This window comes from Sciurus vulgaris (assembly GCF_902686455.1).
Source record: "Sciurus vulgaris genome assembly, chromosome: 7".
Classification (NCBI taxonomy): Eukaryota; Metazoa; Chordata; class Mammalia; order Rodentia; family Sciuridae; genus Sciurus; species Sciurus vulgaris.
In genome coordinates this window covers 21,749,028-21,770,029 of record NC_136467.1, presented here as the reverse complement: position 1 = coordinate 21,770,029, position 21,002 = coordinate 21,749,028, and the positions used below count along the sequence as shown (strand labels likewise).

At 42.9% G+C, this 21,002-nt stretch overlaps 1 long non-coding RNA gene across 1 annotated transcript; it reads right to left on the bottom strand.

The window, feature by feature from the left end:
* Window position 1: 1 nt before the first annotated feature.
* On the bottom strand, window positions 2-20,809 carry LOC306665409. The gene is made up of 3 exons (XR_013765006.1): window positions 20,587-20,809; window positions 11,766-11,857; window positions 2-1,766 (listed from the first exon to the last, which is right to left on the bottom strand). It is a non-coding gene; the product is annotated as an uncharacterized lncRNA (long non-coding RNA).
* Window positions 20,810-21,002: the final 193 nt, after the last annotated feature.

Here is a 21,002-nt window from a genome sequence, read left to right as displayed (position 1 = left end):
CACCTGGTTAGTCACGGATGTGACATGATGTTAGTTAGGATTTCAGCTTATGGAGTCCATGCTGAGGTTTAAAGCCTGACTCTGCCATATACTAGCTGTATGACTTGGACACATTATTTAAGCCTCAGTTTCCTCATCTGTACAAGGGGAATATTAGCACCTACCTTAACAGAGCTGTTATGAGAGGTAAATGACTGAAAATGTAAAAGCATTGAAAACAGTGCCTGGCACATGTTAAACATTGTGTTACATTTATTGTTACGAACTTTCTCTTCAACTGAGAGAGCTGTCAGTGACCCAAGTAAATTAACAGGTATGAAGTTTGGAGGAAAAAAAATAATTTATTCTTCTGTTAACAGTCTTCAACAAAATGGAATAAAGAACCTAAGATCCTATCTTCTTTGAATATTAGAGTTTTTTCCTACAATGATAAAAATTTTTTAACAGTGATATTTCATGATGGTATTTGAATTCATTGTACTCCTTTGTCTGAAGAAGAAATACGTTAAGGTAAACAGAAGGGAGTCATTCTGTTCAGTTTGGCAAGTGCTTTCGCCTGATTTTTTCTCAAGATGTGAGTCAGAGTCCCAGATGGAGTTCTGGGTTGTGGAGGGTAGATCATAGACTCACGGGGAAGGCTTCATTGTCCCAGCCCAAACTCTGCCCAACCCCCTAGGCTCTGACCGCCAAACCAGGCAGCAGGTGAAATGCCAGCTTTTTCCTTGGCAGGGATGCTTTAGCATCACCAAGAGATGCTGCAGAGTTGACACACTTGTGAGGCACACTTGGTGAACTCTGAAAGGTGACTCTGGGTGAGAAAAAACCTTGTGGAGTTTCTACAGATTTCATATGCTAATGTCAGTTAGTGTAGGACATGGAAGAAACAATCAAAAGGACAACAGATCCCTAAATAGTAGAAAGTGGAAATCTTCTAAAGGTTTTAACATAGGCAGTGACTACTTCCAACTAGCCAAATGCCAAACTTTACAGCATGGCCAAGTCATATATTACAAATGACAACACCAGAAATATCCTGAGCAGGAAAGGGGCTCACCTAAGATATTTTGGTGTCCATCGTAATATGACTTATGTTTTAAAGACTGATCACTCAAAAATATTTGGGCTATGAAATCACAGGAGTAATTTTGTGACTTTTCAAGATAACAATTTGGAAAGAGAACAGTACTTTTTTTTTTTTATCCAATACCTTTACACTTAAAAACAGTAATTTCAATGTCATATACAAATATTTTTCCAACTCTACCATAAAAAGTTTGTATCTTGACAATAAACTACTGAATACTGTGTATTTCTTAAAAATAATAAAACAATGATAGTCTTGTTTTTTTAGGAATAAATATCAGCATTCTATTATCTACCATCAAATATTTTTCTACTTTCTGTTGAAATATGCGAAGTATCCCCAACTACAGCATCCACTCCATTAATTTGTAATCCGTATGATAGTTTGAAACATCCAGTTATAATCAAAGTTAACAGTTGACTTACATTTGAGAACAGAATTGAAAATAATTATAATCAATAAAGAAGGGCTGTTAGAAATGTAAAATGAACAAGATCTAGAATGTAACTCCATCATCACATAAATACTGAGAGTCTTTATTCTAACGCATGTTATAAAGAATGGACAAGTGTCTTTATACACTAGAAGCTTTTGTAAAGGTCGTGTGTTTGCTAGTAAGAAAGATGTTCTGAACTGATATTCTGAATGAGACTCAATGGGATAATTTGCAAGCAGTAACATCCTGGAAAAAAAAAACAACAGTGAGTGACAAGTCCCCAACATTATCATTTGAAAATTCTTCATGTTTTTTCTAAAGTATACAGTATACTTTCTGCCAAGTTTTAACTTTAAGGCTCTAAAATCATTACTTAGATTTCTTCTATTTTTCCTAATCCATATATATATATATATATATATATATATATATATATATATATATATGTTTGTTTTGATTTTTTGCAGTGCTGGGGATTGAACCCAGAGTCTTATGCTTGTGAAGCAAGCACTCTACCAACTGAGCTATACCCCCAGCTCTAATCCATATATTTTTGTAGTTCTATAGCCTGCTCTCTCTTTCTCTCTCTCTCCCTCCCCTTTCCTTTCTTCCCTTCTTCCTTCTGTACTTTCCTTCCTTGCTTCCTTCCTTTAAATACCAGGGATATTATGGCTTAGATGTGAAGTGTCCCCCAGAAGCTCATATGTGAGATAATGCAAGATGTTCAGAGGGGAAATGATTGGACTGTGAGAACCTTAAGCTAATCAGTGGATTAATTCTTGATAGGATTAACTGAGTGGTAACTGGAGGCAGGTGAGGTGTGGCTGGAAGAGGTGGGGCACTGGGGGCGTGGCTTTAGGGCTTATATTTATATTTGGCAAGTGGAGTCTCTCGGCCTGATCATTATGAGCTGCTTCACTCTACCACACTCTTCTTCCATGATGCCACGATATTCAGCATCCCTTGAACCCCCAAGGAATGGAACCAGCTGTCTATGGACTGAGACTTCTGAAACCATGAGCCCCAAAATAAACTTTTCCTCCTCTACAATTTTTCTGGTCAGATCTTTTAATCACTGATCTTCTTAATCAGTGAAAAAGTTGGCTAAAGTAGAAATTGGTACTGAGAAATATGGTTCATAAGTTTTTGGAGCATTTTGGAATTATTTGGAGGAATTTTGAGATGTTTAGCTGTGCAAGGTGAAACTGGTTTAGATTGTAAGTGGAGCTTAATGGCCAGTTCTGGTGGGAGCTCAGAAGGCCAAAATGCCAATAGGATCATGGACAGTGAAGACAGGGCTCCAGAGGGTTTAGGGAAAAGGAGGACACTATTGGTAATTGGACTGGGGGTGGGGAGCAAAAGGAAGGTCAGTGTAGGTAATGAATAATTGGGTCGGGAAGATGGGGGCTAGTTTGAAAGGAAAGGAAATCAAATGCTGATACCTCCAGAGCCCTTCCCCCTCCTCCAACCTGTTGCCAAGGTTACGTGCCTCCAAGGAATTGCTCCTCCCTGCAAGCAGTTGTTAATGAATGCCCTCTGGGCTGCTCCCTTCCTGCCTGTACCACTGGGCAGCTTCATTCTTGCCCCTGGATCACTCCACCTTTTGGTCACTAGTCAAGTAGGCAAGATAAGGGGAGAAGGGGGGCATGAGAAAAAAGAATGTCTAAAATTTATAAAAGGGGCAAAACACCCCCACTTCTTCAGGCACCAACTTCCAACTCCTCTGCAGAGGCTGTCCCGTCTCTGTTCTATCCTTTACATAAAACTGTTTGTGCTTGCTTTGGCATTTCTCGGGTGTTCAATCTCCAACACATGCAAGGTGGTAGTGGAATGTACCCAGATCATGATTGATCCTCAACACTTGTATCAGGATTAGAGGCCATTGCTGTTATGTTCTGGCTGAGAAGTTGTCTGCATTTTGCCTACACCTAAGACTTTCTGTGAGGTTGATGTTAAAAGGGATGAACTTCTTAATCAGGCGGAAGAAATTTCTAGGCAGCATAGCATTCAGGAAGTGGCATGGGTATTACTGAAGGCTTTTAGCCAAGTTTATTATGATATTCAGGAGCAGAAAGCAGAGTAGAAAGATTCGAAAAACTTGGACTTGAAAGGCAGGAGTAAAACCGGAGCTAAGGAAGTCACAGTTGTTAGAGACATCACTGACATAAAGACATGATAAACCCTTTCCCTGGAGACAATGAGAAAGCTGGCTAGAGGGCATCTCAGGAGCTGGCAAGACCTCATGCCCTCTCAGATTCAAGGAAGTAAATGTAAAACTTCTCTTGAGAAGACCTTCTTGCACAAGGAGCCTGGGAAGTTTTTTCAACATGCTCTGTCACCCAGAGCATCACTCAGAGGCTGCTGCACCCAGGGTCCCTGGAGGCTTGGCTACTGCTCAAGATGGTGGTAGACCTTGGCATCAACCACATGGTGCTATTCCTGCAGGAATGCAGGAAGTTAGAGGTAGGGGGTCATGAAGGCTTCTACCTAAGATTTCAAAGGAAGGCCTGGGAGGCCACACAAAGTCCCTGCAGGCACCCCCTGAGAGGGCCATGCTTGGAGATGTGAGGGGGAAGCCGAAGCTGCAGTGGAGACCCTGGAGATTAAGAAACGCCAATACTGTGGAACGTCTGCTGAGGAAGACTACCAGAGGAATCGAGCTGAGACGAGCCAACAGAAAGCCCACTCAGGCTGCCACCAACAAGGCCACAGGGCGGAGCTACACAAGCCCTTTAGACCAAACATCACCATGCCATTATGCCGCAGATGATGATCGTGGAACTACAGGACTTGTTTGCCCAGCTGAATCTCAGTCTTGCTTTGGTCTCCCCCTTATTTCTATGTCCCTATTTTTCTGAATGGAAATGTTTACTCTGTACCTTTATATATTGGATACTTGTAAATCACTTGATTTTTACAAGTGCTCACTATGCCAGCTTGCCCAGAATCTCAGAGACTTTGGACTTGAACTTTCAGGTCAACTGGAACTGTTGAGACCATGGAGACTCTTGGAAATGGACAAAGATATTTTGCATTGTGAGACTGTGATGGCAAAACCGGACCTGGTTGTGAAATGAAATTACAGAAACATTATGGTAAGAAGCCAATGCCTGGGAAAAGGGTCAGTTCCCCTTCCCGCTCTCGCCCTTTCTTCAGGAAACCTAATTAACCCTGGGTCCCTACCTTTTAGATTATAAATAACTGCCCTAGGAATCTGAGGACTCCCTCTTGAAATGTAACAGAGGCCCATGAACAGGGCCGTTTCTTATCTGTTCTGTGAGCAGCTTTATGTTAGAGACCCTGCACAAGGTCTTCAGTTGCACAGATTAGGAATTTTTTTTTTTTTTTTTAAGAGGAAAAAAGTCCCATTGATAGGATGGGTCTAAGATGACACAAAATAAACTATAAATATTGTGAGAAAGTGGATGGGGGCTCAGAATTTGGAGTTATGTTTTCCTCTAGGCCCACTGGGAAAATAAAGTTTGGAGTTCTCCTCTCCAAGTGGTGCTTGCTGTTCCTCAACCGGTCTGTTTCCTGCAACGAGATGAGTGCGAGATTTGGGGGGCCAGGGGTGAAATGTTATGGTTTGAGTGTGAGGTCCCCCAAAAGTTGACTGAGTGAGACAGTGTGAGAGGGTTCAGAGAAGAAGTGATTGCTCTGTGAGTCTTCACTAATCAGTGAATTAATCCCCGATGGAATTAACTGAGTGGTAACTGGAGACGGGTGGGGTGTGGCTGGAGGCGGTGAGGCATTGAGGGCATGGCTTTGGCATTTGTACTTGGCCAGTGGAGTCTCTCTCCCTGCCACCTGATCATCATGTGAGCTGCTCCCTCCACCATACTCTTCTTCCATGATGTTCAGTCTCACCTTGAGCCCCAAGGACCTCTGTCTATGGACCATGACCTCTGAAACTATGAGTCCTCCTCTACAGTTGTTCTGGTCAGATCTTTTAGTCATAGTGGTGAAAAAGCTGACTAAAACAAGGAATTTAACACAGGAGTGTTTAACCTCTGAGCCACATCCCTAGCCCCTTTTTCATTTTTTATTTTGAGACAGGGTCTTGCTAAATTGCTTAAGGCCTCACCGAGTTGAGAGTGGCCTCAAACCTGTAATCCTCCTGCCTCAGCCTCCTGAGTTGCTTGCTCAGCTCGCTCATCTCTCTCACCATGGTTGTTAATTAAGGAGATATAGGATGAGGGGCGATGGAGGATGAAAAAAAGACAAACAGACACACAAAGAGAGAAAAAGGTGGGACCAAGTGGGACACTGCTCTCTGATATAGAAGCAGTGATCAGAGCTAGCTCAGCATGTTTATTATAGGTTTCATCAAAAGGTTATTTGTGGGAAAGTTTCAGCAAAGTAGGCAACCCAAAGGATGTAAGACTGACGAGACATTAGGGTCATCTTGTTACACTCAGAAATCTCTATCCCTGGGAGTTGGTGCCTAAACTCAAGGTCCTGGCTGATAACAATAACTTGGCAAAATTTTCTTGGGCCAGTGTCACCATAGCAACTGGGCCGTCTTGACCTGCACTTTTGCACAAGCAGTTCCCAGAACAAGCACAGCCACAAGGGAGTCAGAAAGACCATGATTCAAATCACTGCTCTCCATGGTTGCTGGGATTACACGCATTCACCACCACACCTGGCCTACAGCCAACTCTCAAGATACATCCCTTGCTCTGTATCCTAGCATCCAACAATATTCAATAGTGAGTAAAAACAACAGAGTACGTGGGGAGGGGGGATAGCTCAGAGATGGAATACTTGCTTAGTGTGCAAGAGTCTGAATTTGATCCTTAGCAATGAAAAATAAAGTAAATAAAAAATAACAGCAGACAAGAGTATATATGTATATATAAGTAATTACACACACTCAACTTATCTATCATCTATCTAAATCTAAAGAACCCCCCACACCATCCTCCCCTCTCCTCGGCTTCTCCTGTTCCCTGCCTTGCCAACGGCAGTGTTGTTAGTTCTTACCCCACTGACCAAACCAGCGCACCTGCTATAGCCTCCTCCCTCCCCTCCTCTCCTCTCCTAAGATTCCTGTGGGCTCTGCCTCCCACCACCACTCACTCAGGTCAATCTTCCTCTCGCCACCATTACTGTAATTACGACTGCATGGCAGCTTCCGCCTGACCTCTAGCTGTGGCCCCTGCAGTCCACTCTCTATACCGTAGTAGAGTCACTGTGTTTTGTTGTTGTTGTTGTCACTATGTTGTTGTTTTAAACTGAGGTGAAATGTGCATAACACAGTTTATCATCTTAACTGTTTTTAAGTGTGACGTTCCATGGCATTCAGTACATTCATCGTGTTGAACAACCAATATCCAGAACTCATTTTTCCTCCTGCAAAACTGAAACTCTACACAGATGCACTTCAAATTATGATGGGACTCTGTCCCAATAACCTCACTGTGAACTGAAACACCGTACGTTGAGGAAGAATTTAATCTGCATCTTCTCTAAACATCATAGCTGAGCAACCTGGCCCACCATAGAGTTGGGTTGTTTGGCTCTGGTGATCGTGCGGCCTGCTGGGAGATGTAGCTCCCTGCCACTGCCTGGCATCCTGAGTCCAGGAAAAGATTCAAATTCAGTGTGATTTCTGCTGAATGCAAATGAATATAAACCCACTGTAAAATCAAAGTATCAGAAGCTGAGCCACGGTAAGTTGGAACCACTTACATGCATCAGACAGTAACTCCTCATGCCCTGGCATCCTTTCTGTCTCTTGAGCTTGACTACTCCGTTACCTCACTGAAGGGGAATCAAACACTGTTTGTCCTTTTGTGTCTGACTTGTTTCAGTTAGTAAAATGCCCTCAAGGTTCATGCACCTGGTATCACGTGTCAGAATTCCCTTCCTTTCTAAGAGTAATATTCCATTCTACATATACAGGCCATGTTTTGTCTATCCATTCTTCCGTCAGTGGACATTTGGGTGGCTTCCACTTTTCACTACTGTGAATAGTGAGATCATCTGCTTAAGACTCTGTGGTGGCTGCCCGTTGCTGTTGGGATAAAATCCCAACTCCTTAGAGAGGCTGGCCAAGGCCCTACGGGATTCAAGCCCTGTTTGCTTTCGGCCTCACCCTGACACATCTCATTGCACACTCTCTTTTTATTCATCTCTGGCTATTTTGGCCAGCTATTTCCCCCTGGACCATTTTCTGGTTGTGGCCCTGCTGTTAAGGTCTTCTGTGAAGCAGACCCCAGGAGGAAGTTGAGGTGCAACAATTTTATTAAGGTAAATGCCTGTGAGGGGAACTGGGAATCCAGGTTGGGCTAAACATGGTGTCCAATTCCAACACAGGACAGGCCCCAGTGAAGAAACCAGAGAGAGAAAGTAGAGTAAAGGAGTTCTAGACTGCCATCAACAAGTGCTTGAGTCCAGGTCACCACACAGGTGCCCACTGTCTCCCAGTGGCTTAGTGTCCCTGCTGCTCAGTCATTACTGGGGGGCATGGACTCAGTGGAAATGCATGGATTTCAGAGCACAGCCCTACCCCTTGCCCTTTCTGCTGTGGCAGCCACAGCTGTGGCAGTTGTCTTCCCAGGACCAGCAATGAACCCATCTTCACCATGCTAGGGTGCTTCCTCTATTAAGCTGCTTTGTGATTTTTGAGGACCGTAAATAGCGTCTTATTTGGTTTTTGATCTTAGCACTTTGCATAGTATCTCTTATATAATCTATGTTCAAGTTATTTGTGTTCTTGATACAGAAATAAAGATATTTGAAGTGTGTTTTCTGACAAAAGTGATTTTTAAATACCTTTGTGAAGGTGTCAGTTTTATAGCATAAAGCACAATATCTAGTCTGCCCTCTTATGGAGGATCTGTTCTGGGGCACTGGGCCAAGCGTAGGGGTGTGTTCTAGGAGAAGAAGTCAGTCTCCACAAGGGGACGAGATAAGGAAAAGGAGAAAAAGCTACTTGGGGAGAGGCAGACAGTCTTTGCCCATTTTCTGTTGCTATAACAGAATATCTGAGACTGGGTGATTTATAAAGGAAGGAGGTTTATGTAGTTCATAGTTCTGGAGACTGGAAGTACAAAATCTGGTGCTGGCATCTTCTCAGCTTCTGGTAAGTGTCTTCTGCTCTTCCATGCATGGTGGAAAGGTGGAAGGGAAGCCAGCAAAGTGCGTGCAAAAAGAAAGGGGACAGGGGAGGCCATGTGTTTTATAACAAACCACCGAGGTGATAACTAATCTAGTGAATGAATTTCCATTGAATAATCCACTGACCAAATTTCCAGTGAGCTGGAAATTCATTGCTGTAAGAAAGACATCAATCTATTCCCAAGGGTTCCACTCCACCCACTAAGCCCCACCTCCTGACACCGCCTCCCTGGGAAACCAAGCCCTGAGGTGAGTTCTGGTGGGGACAGACTAGTCAAATCACAGCACAGATCATTCAGGAAAATGGGTGGTCTGAAAAGGCTGAGTACAGAGATTGAAGGCACAAGCAAGCCTGGGGACAAAGCCTGGGAACAGAGGCTGGGATTCAGCGCTGTGAGGCAGAGCCTAAAAGAAATAGCTTAGGAAAGGCACAAAACTCAGGGTGTGTGCAGATAAAGTTGTAAAAATACACTTAATCTGGAAGTGATTTTTCCCTCTTTTTATCCTTCCAATGAAATGAAAAAATTTTGAAAAGGTTTTGGGGGCTGGGCGTGTCACTTAGTGTTAAGACACATACTTTACATGTGCAAGGCCCTGGACTAGATCCCCAGCACCCAGAAAAAGAGATTTAATTTGTGCACACTATTTTCCTACCTGTTCGGAATCATAAAATGCCGCATGTCAGGGTGGCGGCTTTGGCCTTTGGTCCTAACACGTCCTTGGTCACTTAAGTCACTCTGTGTGAGGACAGCCTGAGATGCCACCAGCCGTTCCTGTGACTGTATCAGGGTACCGTCCCCCCATAGACTGCTTAGGGATCCATATGCTAATTCAACACAGAGACACTTCACTGCCTGCATACTGTGCAGATAAATAAGTGCAAGGCTGTCTCTTCCCCGAAGAAGCTGAAGATCAAGGAGAGAATGGTGAGCGCTAGCCTGCCCTTGCTCGGCACTGCGGGCTCAGCTGGGCTTTGAGGCCCCAGGCTCTTTCCCTGGCCAGGCAGATCTGCTGTCTGGCACCAGATGCCGCTCTGCAGCCAGCAGCCAGGGCTGCAAGTCTTTGAAAACCCTGTTTCTAACCAAATTGAGCACTGGATCTCCAGGGTGTAGAGAGCACATACAAGGAATGTCACCCCTAGATAAAAAGAAATTACTTAGCCTCCACATGACTAAGACAGGAATTTCTCTTGCCAGTAGGAATGTTTGACTAGTTCATTCTTTTGCCTTGCCCTGTGGTTTACCCTGGGCTAATGCCCCCTTAAAAGGGCAGAGATGTGGTAAGAGTCCGTCTTCACAGTCTTCACCCAACTTTGTTCAAGGAAGGAACCTGTCAAACAAGAAATGCAGCCTAGTGGCAAGATGTTAGAACATGCACCTGGGAGGAGGGAGCCAACTGGGAGATGAAAGAAATCACCTGTTCTGACGCCACACCCACTGGGAGGAGGGCTTTCACCCTAGTCTCCCCTCATTGGCCATTATCAATATTTGAAATGACTTTGCAGCAAGTTCTCATTTCCAAAAGGAAACCACAGCCTTATTAGAAAAAGTTGCCTCTCTTCTCACCAAGGCGGATTCCAGGGCTATGTTAAAAACGCACTGGCAGAATGATGTGGCAATGGCCAGCAGGAATCCTCTCCTTCTGGATGAGAGACTGAGAGCAGGCATGGGGCCCTGGGTTCCAGCCCCCGCACTGAGGGGGGGGGGGCGGGGCTGCATCAGAAGGCTTAAAAAATTGGGGGGAAGGAATAATCTAGTGATATGAATGAATTTAAATTACAGAAGCAAAAAAAAAAAAAAAAAAGGAAAGGATTGGGAGGAAGTGAGGAAGGAAGGAAGGAAGGAAGAAAGAAGAAAGAAGGACTGTTCCCATGTAGGAAGTAGGTCAGAAAGCAAGAGAACCCTGAAACCCCAGGAGGACAGGGTAGGAACCAGCAAGCCTGGCTGTGGTAGACCAAGGCTTCCAAAGGGGAAGCTGAAAACACTAAAAGTAGATCTTCCTGCGAACTAACTCAATGTATTTTCATCTGTGTACCAATAAATGGAAATCACAAAGGATGACTTGGTAGGTCATGTCAAGGGGGACAATGGTTATAATTAGAAATTGGTAGGTTTTCTTTCTTTCCTGTGTATGCCCTGTAAGTAATTTGATAAAATTATATGTGATGATAATCTATGGTATAAATCTATGGTAAGTAGAACAAAAACTTTGGAAATTCTGTTTAATATTTAAAGGCATTCATAGATTCTAACTCAAAGCTTTTATATTCATTTGCACATTAATTTATTTTCCTTTGTCTTTTTTGTAAAAAAAAAAAATTAAAGGCCTGCCATTTTTACGGTCTGATAAAATATAAATGTTATTCCTTTACTGTGTTCCTGTTGCTTTATCTTCTAACAGATAGAACTGGAGAGAATGATGGTATTAATTTCATTTAGTCCAATTTTTTTCTTACCTAGGTTTGCTTTTTTATTTAGGACAAAATTTTCAAACCTTTTTTTCATCTTCAAAACTATCAGCAACTCTTCAAAACAAAATAAATACTGTAGCTTCTACTTCAAATGGAATTAAAGATATATTAAATAGCTGCTGAGTGATTGAATTCCACCTTAGACTTTATTAAAATAAATGACGAAAAGGAATATTCATACATTCAGATTTACATTAGCAACCCTTCAGATTCATTTGACAGGAGAAAGAAGCTGTGAAGTGCCAAAGGCCCACCTGCCCTGCGTGGGCTCAGCTGGCAGCACTGGCCCCGCCCTGAGCAACACCTGCACACCTCACAGCAGTAAATCATCAGATGGTGGAGGTACAAGGAAAAGGCAAAGGGACATTTTAATGCTCTCCAGTGCTCAGCAGCATAAAAATACAAGTTTACCTCTATGTTTTTCACGAACTCAAATGCGTTTGCGCACTATTGGATGCATGAAATGGCCAATTCTGCATTTAACTCTTCTTTTCAGGTAACCTCATCCATCCAAGGTGTTGCTGCCTTAGGGTGATAGTTTCCTAAACTTGGTGAGCAGAAGACCGATGACGGATGACTAAGCAGTTCTCCTTAGTTTGGATGACACCATCAAACTAGCACACTGTCTCAGCATCACCCAAGATCCTCACCTGCTGTCAGGATGGGCAGGCAACGTCCTGGACCAGTTAGCCCTCTAGCCAGACGCATCTTCCTCTGTTTAAGGGACCACTCACAATCTCACCTTTGAAAAAGATTGGTTTTGAGGATCTGGGGTCAGTTCATCATGCATCCAGCTGGGACCCATCCACACATGCCATGGGGGTGTCACATGGGTATCATCCTGGGCTGCCCTCTGCCTGTGCTTCCTGCCTGCACCATGTGACACCTGGGTCATTTGCCTGAGCTGTTCACTCAATAATCTGTATCCAAAGATCTAACCTAAAGCCTATGTTGTCTGGGCTCGATTTCTCTATCCTATCATCTACTTGACCTCCCCTCTTAAATGCCCCACAGACTCCTCAAACTCAGCGTTCTGTTCTTCACCTTTAGGACCGCCTTTGCTTAATGGAATCATTAATCTGCCAGTTATCTAGAGGCAAAAGATTAGAATGATCTTCGGTTCCATCCTTTCCTCCAGAATCAAATACAATTAAATAATACCAGAAAAGCTAACATCTGTGTGCTATAAGTGCTTAAGTAAGCTAAAATGCAAACCAGACACTTTAACTATAAAGGCAACACAATTTCCTGTCTGGATTTGCCTCATTGACCCAACAAGAAAGTGGATTTATATTTATATTTATATTTAAATAACCCCTCATCTTAATGGTCATTCATTCATTCTATCATCTACAGAGTTGATATTAATTTTGATCCTAACTTGCAGACAGATCTCTTATACACACGTACGTTGCCTGGGACCAGCTTCTTGTAGGCCTGTTGTCCCAGCATGATTTTTGAATAGCTTGCTTTTTCACTTTCAGACATGTCCATGTTTGGTGATAACAGCTGTGTAGTAGTAGACGAGCACATGTATGATATGTAATCTGAATGTACACTTGTTAGACGTTTTCTAAGTTTACTCTGCCCTTGATTATCTAACCCATTTAGTCTAAGCCCCCATCCTGAGCTGTTGCAGGAAGACCCTGCCTCCTTGGTGTGGAGTCGTGGGGACAGAGGATGTGGACTTTCTTCCCTGCCACTTCCCAAGGTCATTTGCTTACTAGCCAAAAGCATTAAGCAAAATAAACTAAGGAAGAAAGACAAATTTAAAGTAAAATTGCTTAAACAATGGAGAACATTATGAAAACATGAAATACTGAAATTAAAAATAGTTTAAGTATAAATGGAATGAAAAGTGAACTATTATAAGGTAATTTGATTTAAGATCAAGGAAATTTAAAACTATAGAATGGGGCTGAAGGTATAGCTCAGAGGTAGAGAACCTGCCCCCAGCCCCGGATGAGGCCCTGGGTCTGATCCACACAACCAATGACAAGAAAAGCTACAAAATATTTTAAAAAAATTAAAAACATGAACAGAAATTAGGAACAAACATTCTAAACGGAGCAAGAAATATACAGAATTTCAAAAAGATGCCAAGTTAATATGTTTAAGAAATATAAATAAAGATGAAATAAGGAAAATAAGATTGAGGTAGAACACTTAAAAAATAACTAAAACTGAAATGGGAAAAATTAGATAAATTAAGTAAGACAATACAGGTAAAGTATCACTCACAGTAAAGTAATGCTGAGACATTGCTCAATAAAGCAAAAATTGTCTTTGACAGAACTGGAAAGCAAAAGAAGGGAGAGGAAGGAGGAAAGAGCCCTGTTGAAAGCAAGCTGAGTGTCTTTGGCCAAATTCCCACGTGGACGTCTCTACAGTCATGTGTGGCATGAGGACCAGGAATGTCCTGAGAGATGCAATGTTGAGCAATCTCTCATTGTCAACACTACAGAGTGCACCTCCACAAACCTATAGAGTGTGGGCAAATCACTCAACGAGCAATCAAGAGACACAGTAAAAATGAGATGGATGACCACAAACGTGTATAGTGTATAGTTAGCACAGTTATGCCATCACTAGGCCCTAGGAACTTTTCAGCTCCATTATAATCTTATAAGACCACAGTCGCTTATGCTATCCCCCATTGACCAAAATGTCATTGAGCAGAGCATGATTGTAGTTGGGGCCTCCATAGCTGGCAGATAGAAGGCTCAATGCAATGCAAAGACTCCATCCTCCCTGCCCCTTGTCCATATCCCCAGAAACCTTGTAACTCTTTATTGCATCTATCTGAGAGGACCTAGAGCTGCCTGAAAGAGTCTTGCCACATGTGACATTGATTGACATCACACAGGCTCAGCCACCAACTGTGTTCTTTGGAATCCAGAAGAAGAGCATGCTCAGGGATCTAAAAGAGCATCCGAATATTTTAGTAGCTCCCTGTGTAAGCAACAGATGGCTTCCCATTCTCACTTTGATAGGAGAAAATTTATCCAAGCATTAAGGTTACTTGGAGATAATATTCTGAAAATGTATGGTGTCGTCATTTTTTTTGAGACTGTAATTGATGTGACCAATGGGTTTAAAAGTAACATGGAGATTTAGCTAATGTCGAAATCCAAGGGTATGAGAATGATGCTAGGAAGTAAAAGATTTCTAGTAAAGTGAAAATGAAGATTCCATCAAAGACAAGAACACAACTTAGGGGAAGACAGCTCAGGGTTCCACATATAATTTATGTATTTAAAATAGATGAAAAATAAATATATGCAAAACATAATTGATACACACATGCAGAAAGACTGCAAGTGTACCTTCTGGAGATAGGGTTGCTTAGTGGAAAGAAGTACATGATAAGAAGTGAAGTTAATAACAGAAACTAACAACAACAAAAAAAAAGACAAAGACTCAGTCAAGGAACCACCTTCTAGAAAACACTTGGGAATTCTTCATCTAGTCTACACATATTTTCATGAACACTCAACTAGGATTGTCTTTGGCTGACCCCTGCTGTTAACCAGGGTGGCGGGACCCTAAAACTTAAGCATGCTTCAGAATCACCAAACTCTGGGATGCAGATTCAGAAACTTGGTGTGGGGCCAGAGAATTAGTGTTTCCAACAAACTCCTAGGTGATCTTCAAGCAATTGATGGAGAACCACAAACATCAATGCCTTACATTTAAAGACATGATGTTCATTATTCAGTATAAAACTGGAAGTAGGGGGTTGGCTGGGACACAATACAGTCTTTAAAGGCAAATCTCCTTCTGACTTACCATTCTGACATCTTTGGGTGTTAGCTCCTTATTACCCATAGGCTTGGGTCCCCCACCCACTCACCCAAGAATTCTTGGAACATAGTTCCAAGAATTTCACCATCATATGATCCCATTTAAGACAGGAAGAAAAAAAAGAAGGAATTGCATGACATTTTCACTTCCAAAGGTTCTGTTTTCTTTAATTCAGAAAGAAAGTTTTTCTCAGAATTCCCAGTCCACTTTCCAAAATCTCATTGACCAAACTGGATCATGAACCACTCTGGCTTCCCAAACCCCAGCACCACATATTGATAAGAGATGAGACGACAAGTACTGGTTTAGTTTGCTAATGATTCATTCTCAGGGATGGGGAAGCATCCACCTTCCCAGAAATCAGGGAGCCTCTGCCTTCTGCCGGAAGCAAATAAGAATCCCTGCAGCAAGAAGGGTAGGGGGCTGGAGTTGTGGCTCAGTGGTTGAGTGCTTGCCTGGCATGTGTGAGGCCCTGGCTTCTTTGATACTCAGCAGTACATATAAATAAATAAAATTTTAAAAATCCGTTGATAACTAAAAAAAGTTAAAAAAAAAAAAAAAAAAAAGAAGAAGGGTGGGGAGGGACTGCTAGATAAGCAGCAACACTGGCCAATCAGGAGTCCGCCTCCTGCCACGACCCAGCTAGTTATCTTATGTGCACTGTTGTACTAAATTCTTACATTTCTCTGAGGTAGGTACTTTTATCCCCCACTTAACAGATGAGGAAAACTGAGACCTAAAGAAGTTAAGAAAATCACTTACACAGCTAGAAAAAAAAAATCAGAATTGGAACTAAGTCCATTCATTTGATGTTTTAAATAATACTTTTATATATTTATAATTTATATTGCTGCCTCTTGTTTTATCTATAATTCAGAAAAATCACTGCTGACATGACAACTCTTAATTATGGACAAAAAGGTTAGTTTATATTTTGCTTCCTGTATAAGATATGTATAAAAAAATTGACATGAAAATTCAAATACTAGGGCTGGGGTTGTGGCTCAGTGATAGAGCACTTGCCTAGCATGTGTGAGGCACTGGGTTTGATTCCCAACACCACATATAAATAAATGAGTAAAATAAAGGTCCATCAAAATCTAAAAAAATTGTTTTTAAATTTAAGTACGTCAATGAAAATTCCTGTTACCAAGAATAACACTTCTTTTTTTCCCCTGCTGCTTCTTTTTTTAATGCTTTTTAAAATTTTTTTAAATTTTATTTGTTCTAATTAGTTGTACATGAGAGTCGAATGCATTTATACATTTCAATAGCTCATACATAGAGTGTAATCTCTCACTTTTCTAATTATACATATTGCAAGATCATATCAAAATAACATTTCTAAGGACATCACCTACCTTAACTTTTTATTACAATAAAACAAGGTCACACAGAGTGAAAAGCACACTTGTCTGCTTTGAAGCTTCCTGAGTTCTGTACCTTCATATTCATAAGTGTAGCTTATATGTACTCATTAACTGTACCATTTTATGTGTGGTGGCAAGAGAGGATTTAGGGGGCTCTAGAAGGTAGAGAAAAGTAGGAACAGGAAAAAGTGAAGAGAGGCAGAAATTGCTTTAGTATCTTCAAGGGACAAGGATTTCAAATAAGTGTGACTGAGATTGTAGGGACCGTGAGATTTCACATTTCACTGTATTCAGTTCTACGTATTGTTTGAACTTCATACCACTTTTACAACTTGAATCTATTTTCGTAAAGATATTTTCATTCTGGAAAAATAAACATATGAAAGAGTGATAACAGAAGCCACATTACAGGGGATTCTAGAGAACACTAAAAGTAAATGAATAGTAGACTTGGAAAGTATGGGGCAATCCATTCAGGAGATTGAAAACAAATGGAAGAAGGAAAGTTGAATGTTATCCAGGAGATCAGCAAGATAGTACTTTTAAAATAAATGTGTAGAAATAATATATAGGCTTATGAATACATTACCAATACTAGAGAAACTACCTTTGGCTAGGATGTGTATTAGTTATCTCTAGCCACAGGAAAAATTCACATAAACCTAGCAGCCTAAAACAGCAAACATTCATTACTCTATATAGTTTCTGAAGTTCAGGGCATCGGTACTAGCTGGGTGGTCCTGGCTCGGGATGTCTCCTGAGGTTGCAGTCAAGTCTTCAGAGAGGGCTGCAGTCATTTGAAAGTTTGACTGAGCTCAAGAGTCATCTCTAAACTCACTCATGGAGACCTCCATTCCTTGCTGGTGGCTGACTAGGGACCTCTCCAGGGGGTTGCTCATGACGGAACAGCGGGCTTCCTCCTGAGGGAATGATCTAAGAGAAAGCAACCAATATGGCAGCCACTGTGCCTTTTGATGATCAGCTGGTCTCCAAGGTTGCATACATCATTTCCATTGTATTCTATCCTTTAGAAATGAGTCAACAGCTCTCATACACCCTCAAGAGGTGAAGAGAGGATCTCAAAGCCTTTAAGGACATATTTCTTAAATCACCACAGAAAGTATACAGAATATCATGATTTAAATAAGCACACATACGCAGTGAAGAATAGGTTGAATAGTGTGAAGCATTTGTCTGCAAAAAGTATGTCAAAAGCACTTTTCTAAACATGAAGTCATTTTGATGTTACAAAATTGGTCTTAATATTGTCATTACTCTCTAATATTGCCAGCCATAACAAATGCCACTGCACAGTGCTTTTCATACTTTGTTCCAATGCCCTAATGGCTATTTGTCATACCAGCAAAATTTCGAATACCCTTTTCCTGTGGTGGGGAATTTCCTCCATTTTGAGGACTGCTTCCTGAGTCAGAAGGCAGAACTTTGCTTCCTAAGCTCCTTGCAGCTAGGACCAGGGATGGGACATCTATTCTTCCACCCAAACACCCCACATAAAATGTAGATTTGGAAGAAAGCAACCTGGCTCAAAATCCAGTCTGTAGTAAGAATGGAGGAGGTGATACCCAAAATGACTCAGACCTTGAACTTTCTCCATCTCAGGGCTCCGCTGTCCCTTGTTGGCTTTGTTCTCAGCCTGTCTTGACTAAGTGCTCCTAGTGCTTCATTGCACTGTTCCCACTATCAGTTTCAGAATTTTATTATCTCTTGCTTCACTTAAAACAGACACATAAACAGTGGTGCAAAACAGTAATGATTTTATAATACCCAGAGATTCTGTCAATCAGGAATTGAAAAAGAGTTCAGTGGGACAACCTGACTCTGTTCTATGATAGCTGGGTATCTAGTTAGAATGATTCAAAGGTTGAGGGGGTGTCACAATGGGAGGAGCTGAAATCATCTAAAGCCTTGTTCACTGGCATTTGCAGCAGTTATTACTGGTTGTTGGCTAAGGACTATCAGCTAAACAACTGCACGCAGCTACTTGGGCTTCCCACAGCATGGTGGCTAGGTTCCAAGAATGGGCGTCCCAATAGAACACAGCCAACTACACCAACTCAAGAACTAGGCTTGGAAGTCACAGGGCATCACTTTGCTTCCAATGAAGTCTTTCTAGATTCAGGGAGCAAGAACACAGTACCCCACCTGCCCACCCATTAATTAGACAAGTGTCAAATCATGCTGGAAGAACAGCATGTGGGATGGGAGATATCCCATGTTGTGATACTCTCTGCTTGTGTGGCAGATTGACATCTTCTGTCTCTCAGTAGTTCAAAACTACCTGTGGTTTTGATTAAATTAACTTGTGTTCTAGGCCCATCCCAAGACTGGGGCCAGAATACTCCAACACAATCTGGAGGCATTAGAAGATGCACTTCTAAGATGTGCCCTGTGATGCGGTTGTGTTGTTCAGAACTGTTTTACACCAGGAGTTTGTTTGAAACTAAGTCTGTGATTAAACAAAAATATCATCCAATCTGGACATATTTCTACATGCCTGTAATCCTAGTTACTGGGTGGGTTGAGGCAGAAGGACGGTGAGATCCAGGCCGGCCTGGGTAAGAAAGTGAGGACCTCCCCATCTCAATGTGCATGTGTGTGTATATATGTATGTGTGCATGTGTATGTGTACATTACACACACAAATTCAACAGCGTATTGCCATTGATCACGCAGGATGTGATAGCCAGATTGGTGGCAAAGCTCTATGATGTTCCTTGAAATGCAGGCAGCAGGTCTAGGAGGTCTCTTATATTTCAGTGAGCACTGCTGACCAAGTTAAGATAGGGGAACATGGACGTCCAAGTGCACAGTAGGAACATGGGAACAAAAGGAAGCCACCGCACTGCATCTGCAGTTGAGGCTGAGATGGGTATGGAGCTTGCGGCCATCCAGGAGGGAAACTGGGCAGATTACACTCGTCTGCACGTGCGTGGGGCAGAAAACACACAAATCCTACAAAGTTTTCTGTCCGTGTGATTTGTGACACCTGCTAAGAGGAAAGAAAGGCTGCCTACCGGTGCAGGGAACCAAGAACTCTGCTGCCGCCCTTGCAACTCATTCCTTGAATCTCATTCTATCGATTTAGAATAAAACAAAGTAAACGCAGACCTCTGGGCTCAGTCCCCACGCCACCAGCCCAGCGCCTCCAAAACACCATCTTAGGAAGGCAGAAGTTTGCTAGTGGGTTTGTTTCCGGAGCCCGCGCACCTCGAAACTGAAAGCAAACGTGGCGGAGCCCGAGCCCTGCTCTCAACCAACCGCCCGCCTAGTGTCGCCGGCGCCCCAGCCGAGAGCGCGCCCGCTCGGCTGCAGTTGCCCTCGCTGCCGCGGTGGGCCTGGGGCGACAAAGAGCTCTGGCGGCGGGAAACGGAGGCAAAAGCAGGGAGGCCTATCCAGCCCGGGCGGGGAGAGCTGCGAGCGGTGGCGGAGGCGCGGCGCCACTCGGAAGGGTGGGTGCGGGAGCGCGGTGGGTACGCCTTGTAGGAAGAGCCGAGGAGAAAGCCCTCGCCTGCACCAGGATGGCCGAGTGGTTAAGGCGTTGGACTTAAGATCCAATGGACATATGTCCGCGTGGGTTCGAACCCCACTCCTGGTAGGTTAGCTTTTTCTTTCCCTTTTGATAAATTTTATTTTCCAAATACGAATCTCACCACGCGCCCGACGCCTCCAATTGAGAATTCTGCCTTCTGGCTGAAGGCAGCGCACACCCTACCGAGAGCACTTCAAAGCCCGCTTCCCCCCGGAAAGCGACTGAGCTGGGGCGCCGGCACCGCCCGGCCCAGTCCCCGCCGCAGGGTGGGGCCCGGTTGTGATCGGCAGCGCGACTCAGAAACGGCCTCTGCCCAGAAGTCAGAAGGCATCTCCGTTTGCTTTTTTCCCCCATCGCCGCCACAATTGATTGTGTGCACACAACTTTTCAATGAACTCCTAGAAGGCAGAGACCTGGGGCACCACCGCTCTCAAATGCACTCCAACTTGCAGACTTCGAAATTTAAAAGAAGAGCTGCGTGACCTCGTTTTCCTTTTCCTTTTTTTTTTTTTTTTTCCCAAAAATTTAAAAATCAAAATCATCTGAGACTTGCAACAAAACTGCACTTACAGTGCAAAGAACTTTCTACCCTCGAGTCGCTGGAGAGTCAGACACTGACTAGAGGCCCCCGTACAACTTTTAAAATTAGGACACTAACACTGATGACCCGCAGGTCCCCTCCCTTCCCAGGTGTCGCCCTACTGTTCCGCACCGCACAGGCTCCTGTTCAGAATGTGTCGCATTTACCTGTCGCTTCCTTTCGGCTTCTTCGGTGTGGGTCGGACCCTCAGTCTCTTCATAACGTTGACATTTCTGAAAGCTCCACGTCCTCGGATGCAGAGGTCTGTCCTCACGAACTGGGGTTGCGGGGCGGGGTTAGGAACAGCACGTTAAGGGGCAAACAATATTTGGGGCGGGGGATTGTTTCATTTAGTCAATAAACAATTAGACCGAGTTCCGTCGTTTTCTCGCTTCCTCCTTAAAAACCCAGCATTGTTTCCTAGTAGACCTTTTACACTAGGGTCTTTATATACACATTTTTTTTAAAAGTCTTAAAATATAGCAAATGTCTTGAAATTAAATTTGAGTCATTTATTGGTAAATGACTATAAGCTTATCATGACTTTCTAATAATTTAACAATTAATAAGAACTTAAATTACT